The sequence below is a fragment of the Ranitomeya variabilis genome, chromosome 2 (assembly GCF_051348905.1).
Source record: "Ranitomeya variabilis isolate aRanVar5 chromosome 2, aRanVar5.hap1, whole genome shotgun sequence".
NCBI lineage: Eukaryota > Metazoa > Chordata > Amphibia > Anura > Dendrobatidae > Ranitomeya > Ranitomeya variabilis.
The window spans coordinates 111,612,825-111,623,940 of record NC_135233.1 but is presented as its reverse complement, the minus strand read 5'-3'; positions in this window follow the sequence as shown (position 1 = coordinate 111,623,940).

Below are 11,116 nucleotides of genomic sequence, written 5' to 3'. Positions count from 1 at the left end.
GCTTACATTCTACAGGATTATGGGGAAGGAGACAGTAGGTTGAGGGTTGCACGAGCTCCGGTGTTGGTGAGGCGGTAGCTTCGGTAGTGATGAGGAGGCAGCGGGGTCAGTGCAGGCTGTAAGCTTTCCTGAAGAGATAAGTTCTCAGGTTCCGTCTGAAGGATCCGAATGTGGTTGATAGTCTGACGTGTTGTTGCAGAGAATTCCATAGGATGGGGGATATTCGGGAGAAGTCTTGGAGGCGACTGGATGAGGAGCGAATAAGTGTGGAGGAGAGAAGGAGGTCTTGGGAGGACCGGAGATTACGTGAGGGAAGATATCGGGAGATTAGTTCAGAGATATAAGGAGGAGACAGTTCACAGTATAAGGCCCACTCACTGTATAGTACCACCCACATAGTATACTGACCCCTTAGTAACCCCCAAACTGTTTGATGGTTCCAACACTGTATGATGGCCTCCTCACTGTAATCTCCACACTGTGTTATTGTCATGTCGGACGCTATTCACATTAGGGCGTCCGACAGACAGCGGTAATTCCACATTCGTCCACTATGCGTGGAGCGCCCCCACTGCCGCAGGGCCGAGGGGTACCCGGTACCGGGCCTCTGAGTCTCTGTTCTGGGGTTGTCACGGTGTCTAGACCCGGTCCGTGGCCCTGTCGGTCAGTGGGAGAGACGTCCAGTGAAACAGTAGTGAATGATGAGTGGTGCAGTTGTGGGGTGCAGGTCGCGGTAAATAATGAGGACACCAGGTTGCAGTCTCTTTACCTCTTTACTGAAGATCTCTGGGTCCTCAGTCCGGAATCCGGATAACCAGGCTACGCAAGTCCGGCCGATCCAATGGCACCTCCGGAGTTCTCTTAGCAGGTGGAAATCTGTGCCTTCCTGCTCGCGCTATGTGTTGCGGTCCTTCCCTGCTGTGCTTACAGAAAGTCCCCCACAACTGTTGTGTCTGTTTCTTAAGTTCCCTCACAACTCGATTAGATGATGTTCCGCTAATCCTCCGTCCCTCCCTGGTGTTCTGGTTGGGACGGCACCCGTTTGACGGGTAGGCTCACAGCTCTTCCGGGACCCTAGAGTCGCCCCTCTCCACAAGTTGCCCCCCAAGACTGCATAGGTGATTAAAGTTAGACAGCCCGCCTTAGACTCACTGCCCTGCCGCTGTTTAGAGTATTGCTTGAAGCTGGATGTTGAAATACCGTCTCGGCGTTCCGGCCACCGGTAGTGCGCCTCAGTAGGGTGTTGCTTCGGTCTTACAGCACGACCCCTACTGGTATTCTCCTATTGCTTGATCTCGTTTCTCACTCAGCACAATCTATCTCGCTTCTGGTCCTTCCTTGGGCACCGCCGCTATCCTGAGCAGGCACGGTCCCGTTACGTTCGTTCAAGTTGCCAAGCCTCTGTCAGGATCCCACCCCTGACAGAGACACTACTGTATCTTCCCCCACAACACCCTCTGCCACCAGGTGTTGCCTGGTTCCAACCCAGTCAGCTTTCTCCTCTAACTTCCTGCCTGACCCCCAGTTTACCCACTATGGTGGGGAGTGGCCTAGTGAATAGAACCCTTAGCTCCCCCCGGAGGCCCGGCTGTGAAATGTATTGGTGTCTGTGATACCTGATCAGATGAACTCTTTCAGTGCCATCAGACGCACCATAGCTCCCCTTAGTGGCGGAGCCACAGTACTGCAACGACCAGGACTCTGGGGCGCTGCACTCCCCCCTGGTTAAACACAGTACTCCGGGACTGAGAAGAAAAACAACAATACAAGTTAGCAAAAAGACATACAGTTTTGTTGAGTGCAATAACAATAAGTGTGAGTATATGTGAGTAGCTAATATCCGCAGAAGGGATGTTCGAATGATGCCACTCTCCAATGACATGCAGCGAGTGCTACCCTGTGGGCTCTTGCTGAATGATGCTAGGACAGACACTGATGATTAGTGACAGTTTTCTTGCATCCACATTTTGTCAAATCCAACACTAAACCTGTTTCACAAAATTTGGCAAGCAGTTTGCGAACTGTAGCATGGGAGATGGGTGGTCTCGTAGGGTGTCTTGCATTGAAATCTGCTGCAATGTCCCAGGTACTGCGTTCACCAGACATCAACACAATTTCTATCCGCTCCTCACGTGTTAACCTCTGCAACATGTCAATGAGAAATTTGTAAATAACTCATGAAATAAAATAGTTATGTTAAAATCAAGCACACCATTGTTTTTCTTGTGAAATTCTCAATAAGCTTGATGTGTCACATGACCCTCTTCCCATTGAAAAAAATAAAGTTGAATCCTAAATGGCCGACTTCAAAATGGCTGCCATGGTCACCAACCATCTTGAAAAATTTTCCCCCTCCCATATACTAATGTGCCACAAACAGGAAGTTGATATCACCAATCATTCCCATTTTATTTAGGTGTATTCATATAAATGGCCCACCCTGTACTATTTGGGTGCACAGCAGAGCTCGGAAGGGAAGGAGCACCGTATGATGTTTTGAATGCAAAATTGGCTAGAATCGATTGCGTGCACAGTGTTGCGTTTTTGAGAGCCCCCGATGTGTCTAAATAGAGGAAACACCCCACAAGTGACCCCATTTTGGAAATCACACCCCTCAAGTAGTGTTGAGCGATACCGTCCGATACTTGAAAGTATCGGTATCGGAAAGTATCGGCCGATACCGGCAAAGTATCGGATCTAATCCGATACCGATACCCGATACCAATACAAGTCAATGGGACTCAAGTATCGGACGGTATCCCTGATGGTTCCCAGGGTCTGAAGGAGAGGAAACTCTCCTTCAGGCCCTGGGATCCATATTAATGTGTAAAAGAAAGAATTAAAATAAAAAAATATTGCTATACTCACCTCTCCGACGCAGCCTGCACCTTACCAAGGGAACCGGCAGCCCTCTTTGCTTAAAATGCGCGCGTTTACTGCCTTCCGTGACGTCACGGCTTGTGATTGGTCGCGTGCCGCCCATGTGGCCGCGACGCGACCAATCACAGCAAGCCGTGACGTAATTTTCAGGTCCTGAATGCCTAATTCTAGGCATTCAGGATTTGAAAATTACGTTACGGCTTGTGATTGGTCGCGTCGCGGTCACATGGGCGACGCGACCAATCACAAGCCGTGACGTCACGGGAGGCAGGAAACGCGCGCATTTTGAAATTACGTCAAGGCTTGTGATTGGTTGCGTGCCGCCCATGTGACCGCGACGCGACCAATCACAAGCCGTGAAGTAATTTTCAAATCCTGAATGCCTAGAATTAGGCATTCAGGACCTGAAAATTACGTCACGGCTTGCTGTGATTGGTCGCGTCGCGGTCACATAGGTGGCACGCAAGCAATCACAAGCCTTGATGTAATTTCAAAATGCGCGCGTTTCCTGCCTCCCGTGACGTCACGGCTTGTGATTGGTCGCGTCGCCCATGTGACCGCGACGCGACCAATCACAAGCCGTAACGTAATTTTCAAATCCTGAATGCCTAGAATTAGGCATTCAGGACCTGAAAATTACGTCACAGCTTGCTGTGATTGGTCGCGTCGCGGCCACATGGGCGGCACGCGACCAATCACAAGCCGTGACGTCACGGAAGGCAGTAAACGCGCGCATTTTAAGCAAAGAAGGCTGCCGGTTCCCTCGGTAAGGTGCAGGCTGCGTCGGAGAGGTGAGTATAGCAATATTTTTTATTTTAATTCTTTATTTTACACATTAATGTTGTTTCGATACCGATACCCAATACCACAAAAGTATCGGATCTCGGTATCGGAATTCCGATACCCGCAAGTATCGGCCGATACCCGATTCTTGCGGTATCGGAATGCTCAACACTACCCTCAAGTATTTTATCCAGGGGTATAGTGAGCATGTTGAACCCAGAGGTATGACACAGAATTTGATAACATTAGCCTGTAATATTGAATATGTCATTATTAGTGTTGAGCACAAGTGCTCGCTACTCCAGTTTGTATCAGGTGCTTGGATATTCACCAAATATCGTGGGTGCTCGAGAGACATGCTCAAATCTCTTCCTCGCATGTTTCTTGGCTGTTAGACATCCCTAAAAAACATGCGGGGTATCTGAGATACTCGGTGCATACCAGAGCACCTGATGCAAACTCGAGCAACGAGCACTTGCGCTCAACACTAGCTGTCATATTGTCATCACTTTTCTTTTCCATTTTGAAATAAAACCAATTCTCACTCTAACCCTAACCCCAACCCTAACACAACCCCAAAGCAACCCTAACACAACTCTAACCCCAACCCTAACCACAGCCCTAACCCCAACCGTAACTGCAAAGAATGGAAAAAATAAAAAACAAATATTTTATCATTTTTATGTAACTAAGTGGGTGACAAAGGGGGGTTTGATTTACTATGTTTTTTTTTTATTATTTTGATCACTGTGATAGGGTCTATCACAGTGATCAAAATGAACCAATATGAAAAATTTCCTACTGTTGCCGGGTACCGTCCAGCAGATCACGGTGGCCGCACTGCGCATGTGCCTGCCATTCTCTTCAAGGAAGATGACCCGGAGGGCCGGGGAACAGAGCAGGGAGACTCGGGGGGACGCCATTTCTCTTTCCTCTGGTATGCTAGCTCATATCAGAGGAAAGAGAAATAAATTGTAAGGCCGGCATCACACTAGCGAGTTTTACGGACGTATGAGCGCAGAAAATACGTCCAGAAAATACGCATTGCACACGGCCCAATGATTCTCTATGGCCCAGCTCCTATCCGCCGTATATTACGCATCCGTAATATACGGTATGTGCGTTTGTCAGTGTATTGCGCAAAAAATCCGCCAATGAAAGTCTATGGGGGCGAGAAAATTACGGATTACACACGGACCATGCGTGTGACTTGCGAGAAATATGCACTGATGTTCTAAAGAACTTGCCTTGCGCAAGCATGTACTATGGAGGACAGAGAATGAACTTCAATCCAATATTGCAGCCAGCATGCAGCCAGCGGGTAAGGAAAGGGTGAATCAAACACCCGAAAACCCCGCCCATATGACAGAAAATTGTTCCCTCCAAATTCAGGTGACAGAGTCCCTTTAAGACCCTTGTCACCTGAAATAAAGTAAAAAAAACAAACAACAATATCCCATACCTTCCGTCGTTCAGTCTTGTCCCACACTGTAAATCCATCTGAAGGGGTTAAATCATTTTACACCCAGGAGCTCTGCTAATGCAGCTGTGCTCCTGCCTGTAAAACTTGGTCAATGAATGGAATGCAGGGAAATGTACTGTAGTTACCTCAAGTAGCGGTGCTGCGCCCTCTGCTGGATGAACTCATATGAACTCCAGCCTGTGAACTTTTCAGAATATTTTCCCGCGCTCGAGTTCCCGGGGACTACTGTTATGATCCGGTGACATTGGAGCCGCATGAAACTTTCTCTGGAGAAGTGGAATCTGTACTGACCGCAAACCCTGAACTAACACGGCAACTAGAAGTAGCCGTGGGGTGTGCCTAACAAACCCTAGACACCTCGACACAGCTGGAGGACTAAATACCCCTATAGATGGAAATAGGAATACTAACTTGCCTCAGAGCAGAACCCCAAAGGATAGGCAGCCCCCCACAAATATTGACTGTGAATAGGAGCGGAAAGACACACACAGGCAGAAAACAGAATTCAGCAAAAGAGGCCACTCTAGCTAAATAGGGAAAGATAGGACAGAATACTAAGAGGTCAGTATTAAAACTCTTCAAAAATATCCACAGCAGATAATACAAAAAGTTCCACAATCTAACTAAAGACATGGAATGTATATCTGCAACTCCTGAGAATCCAACAAGACTGAGAAAATACGGACACAATCTAAGCTGGACAAAAAACAATGAATAGCACTGAATTATTAAGCACACAGCATGTGTGCCACAAAAACAAAACCAGAGACTTATCTTTGCAGATTTGGCAGCAAGGCAGAAGGAACCAGGCAAGGACAAAACCTCCCAAAACAATGGACAACTGGCAAGGACTAATGAATCCTGCACGCCTAAATACCCCAGTCAGAACTGCAATCAGCAGATACACCTGACCAGGGCTGCAACCCAGGGACAACTGCATTACCACCTACAACCACCGGAGGGAGCCCAAAAGCAGAATTCACAACAGTACCCCCCCCTTGAGGAGGGGTCACCAAACCCTCACCAGAGCCCCCAGGCCGATAAGGACGAGCCAGATGAAAAGCATTAACCAAATCAGCAGCATGGACATCGGAGGCAAAAACCCAAGAATTATCCTCCTGGTCATAACCCTTCCATTTGACAAGATACTGAAGCCTCCGCCTCGAAAAACGAGAATCCAAAATCTTCTCAACCACATACTCCAACTCCCCATCAACCAACACAGGGGCCGGAGGATCAACAGAGGGAACAACGGATACCACATATTTCCGCAATAAAGATCTATGGAAGACATTATGGATAGCAAAAGAGGCCACAAGCGCCAATCGAAAAGACACCGGATTAATAATCTCAGAAATCCTATAAGGACCAATAAACCGAGGCTTAAACTTAGGAGAAGAAACCTTCATAGGAACATGACAGGAAGACAACCAGACCAGATCCCCAACCCGAAGCCGGGAACCAACACACCGACGATGGTTAGCAAAACGTTGAGCCTTCTCCTGAGACAACACCAAATTGTCTACCACATGAGTCCAAATCTGCTGCAACCTGTCAACCACAGAATCTACACCAGGACAGTCAGAAGGCTCAACCTGCCCAGAAGAAAAACGAGGATGAAAACCAAAATTACAAAAAAAAGGCGAAACCAAAGTAGCCGAACTAGCCCGATTTTTAAGGGCAAACTCGGCCAATGGCAAAAAGGCCACCCAATCATCCTGATCAGCAGACACAAAGCATCTCAAATAAGTCTCCAAGGTCTGATTAGTTCGCTCGGTTTGGCCATTTGTCTGAGGATGAAATGCAGAGGAAAAAGATAAATCAATGCCCAGCCTAGCACAAAAGGCCCGCCAAAACCTAGAAACAAACTGGGAACCTCTGTCAGACACAATATTCTTCGGAATACCATGCAAACGAACCACATGCTGAAAAAACAACGAAACCAAATCTGAAGAGGAAGGCAATTTAGACAAAGGCACCAAATGAACCATCTTAGAGAACCGGTCACAAACAACCCAGATAACCGACATCCTCTGGGAAACCGGAAGATCAGAAATAAAATCCATAGAAATATGCGTCCAAGGTCTCTCAGGGACCGACAATGGCAAAAGCAGCCCACTAGCACGGGAACAACAAGGCTTGGCCCGCGCACAAGTCACACAGGACTGCACAAAAGAACGCACATCACGTGATAAAGAAGGCCACCAAAAGGACCTACCAACCAAGTCTCTGGTACCAAAAATACCAGGATGACCAGCCAACACAGAACAATGAACCTCAGAAATCACTCTACTAGTCCATCTGTCAGGAACAAACAGTTTCCCCACTGGACAGCGGTCAGGTCTGTCAGCCTGAAATTCCTGAATAACCCGTCGTAAATCAGGGGAAATGGCAGAAAGAACCACCCCTTCTTTCAGAATGCCGACCGGTTCCAGGACCTCAAGAGAATCAGGCAAAAAACTCCTAGAAAGGGCATCAGCCTTAATATTCTTAGAACCCGGAAGATACGAGACCACAAAATCAAAACGGGAAAAAAAACAAAGACCATCGAGCCTGTCTAGGATTCAGCCGTTTGGCAGACTCGAGGTAAATCAGATTCTTATGATCGGTCAAGACCACAATACGGTGCTTAGCTCCCTCAAGCCAATGTCGCCACTCCTCAAACGCCCACTTCATAGCCAACAACTCCCGATTGCCGACATCATAATTGCGTTCAGCAGGCGAAAATTTACGGGAAAAGAAGGCACACAGTTTCATCAAGGAACCAACAGGATCCCTCTGAGACAAAACGGCCCCTGCCCCAATCTCAGAAGCGTCAACCTCAACCTGAAACGGAAGAGAAACATCAGGTTGGCGCAACACCGGAGCAGAAGTAAATCGACGTTTAAGCTCCTGAAAGGCAGAAACAGCCGCAGAGGACCAATTCGCCACATCAGCGCCTTTCTTCGTCAAATCGGTCAAGGGTTTAACCACGCTGGAAAAGTTAGCAATGAAACGGCGATAAAAATTTGCAAAACCCAAAAATTTCTGAAGGCTCTTTACGGACGTGGGTTGAATCCAATCATGAATGGCCTGAACCTTAACCGGGTCCATCTCAATAGATGAAGGAGAAAAAATAAAACCCAAAAAAGAAACCTTCTGCACCCCACAGAGACACTTAGACCCCTTCACAAACAAAGCATTGTCACGAAGGATCTGAAACACCATCCTGACCTGCTCCACATGAGACTCCCAATCATCAGAAAAAATCTAAATATCGTCCAGATATACAATCAAGAATTTATCAATATAAGTCCGGAAGATATCATGCATGAAAGATTGAAAAACAGATGGAGCATTAGTGAGCCCGAACGGCATCACAAGGTATTCAAAATGGCCTTCGGGCGTATTGAACGCAGTTTTCCATCCATCACCCTGCTTAATACGAACAACATTATACGCCCCCGAAGGTCAATCTTTGTAAACCAACTAGCCCCCTTAATCCTAGCAAACAAATCGGAAAGTAAGGGTAAAGGGTATTGAAACTTGACCGTGATCTTATTCAAGAGGCGATAATCAATACAGGGTCTCAAGGAGCCATCCTTCTTAGCAACAAAAAAAAAAACCTGCTCCCATCGGCGAAGAAGATGGCCGAATATGCCCTTTCTCCAAAGACTCCTTAACATAACTCCGCATAGCGGTATGTTCAGGCACCGACAGGTTGAAAAGTCGGCCCTTAGGGAACTTACAGCCTGGAATCAAATCAATAGCACAATCACAGTCCCTGTGCGGTGGAAGAGAACTGGACTTGGGCTCATCGAATACATCCTGAAAATCAGACAAAAACTCTGTAATTTCGGAAGAGGAAGAAGAGGAGATGGACATTCAAGGAACATCATTATGAACCCCCTGACAACCCCAACTAGTCACAGACATAGACTTCCAATCCAACACAGGATTATGTACCTGCAACCACGGAAAACCCAGCATGATAGCATCATGTAAATTATGCAACACCAGAAATCGACAATCTTCCTGATGGGCTGGCGCCATGCGCATGGTCACCTGTGTCCAAAACTGGGGCTTATTTTTAGCCAAAGGTGTAGGATCAATGCCCCTTAAAGGAATAAGGTTCTGCAAAGGCTGCAAGGGAAAACCACAACGCCTGGCAAACTCAAAGTCCATTAAGTTCAAAGCGGCGCCTGAATCCACAAACGCCATGACAGAAAATGATGACAATGAGCAGATCAAGGACACATCTAACAGAAATTTAGGTTGTACAGTACTGATGGTAAATGAACTCGCGATCTTCTTTGTCCGCTTAGGGCAGACTGAAATGACATGAGAAGCGTCGCCACAATAATAACACAACCTATTCTGACGTCTGAATCCTTGTCGTTCTGTTCTAGACAGAATCCTATCACACTACATTGGCTCAGGACTCTGCTCTGAGGACAAACGCCACAGCATGCACAGTTCTGCACTCCTGCAAGCACCGATCAATCTGAATGGCCAGAGACATAGAATCACTCAGACCGACAGGCGTGGGAAACCCCACCATAACATTTTTAATGGATTCAGAAAGACCCTTTCTGAAAATTGCCGCCAAAGCATCATCATTCCATTTAGTCAACACAGACCATTTTCTAAATTTCTGACAATACAATTCTGCCGCCTCTTGACCCTGAGACAGGGCCAACAAGGTCTTCTCCGCTTGATCCACAGAATTAGGTTCATCATATAATAGTCCTAAAGCCTGCAAAAAGGAATCTACATTAAGCAAAGCCGGACTCCCAGATTCCAGGGAAAATGCCCAATCCTGTGGATCACCACGCAGCAGGGAAATAACGATTTTAACCTGCTGAATGGAATCACCAGAGGATCGAGGTCTCAAAGCAAAAAACAGTTTACAGTTCTTTTTAAAACTCAAAAATTTAGACCTGTCACCAAAAAACAAATCAGGAGTAGGAATCTTTGGCTCTAAAACAGGAGTCTGAACAATATAATCAGAAATTCCCTGCACCCTAGCAGCAAGCTGGTCTACACGAGAAGCTAATTCATGAACATCCATGCTAACACAAGGCTCCTCAGCCACCCAGAGAAAAAGAGGGAACAGGCAAAACAAACTACAGAAAAAAAAATGACTCAACACCTTTCTTCCCTTCTTCTGAGATGCATTTAACTCATTGTTGGCCAGTTGTACTGTTATGATCCAGTGACTTTGGAGCCGCATGAAACTTTCTCTGGAGAAGTGGAATCTGTACTGACCGCAAACCCTGAACTAAAACTACGTTCACATTTGCGGTCTGCGCCGCAGCGTCAGACACTTATCTTTGCAGATTTGGCAGCAAGGCAGAAGGAACCAGGCAAGGACAAAACCTCCCAATACAATGGACAACTGGCAAGGACTAATGAATCCTGCACGCCTAAATACCCCAGTCAGAACTGCAATCAGCAGATACACCTGACCAGGGCTGCAACCCAGGGACAACTGCATTACCACCTACGACCACCGGAGGGAGCCCAAAAGCCGAATTCACAACAGACTACCTCTTGAAGCTCATCAAGAGAATGCCAAGATTGTGCAAAGCAGTCATCAAAGCAAAAGGTGGCTACTTTGAAGAACTTAGAATATAAGACATCATTTCAGTTGTTTCACACTTTTTTTCGTTAAGTATATAATTCCACATGTGTTATTTCATAGTTTTTTTTTTTTTTTTTAACCAATTAACTTTTTATTAGCAATAAAGAAATAAGTACATATAACATCCCCCGCAGGAGAAACAAAGAGGAAAAAGGTACAAGGGGAAGGGGGAAGAATACACAATGTTCAGAATCACAGCAATTCCAACATAGAAATACAGAATTAACCATAGTACAAATCGCAGCTTACAAAAGTTACTAAATGAGAGCAAGAACGGACGGAGGTATGTGGACTGATGAAATCCAAGGATCCCACCAGGAGAGCACTTTATTTTTCTTGGAGAGGCT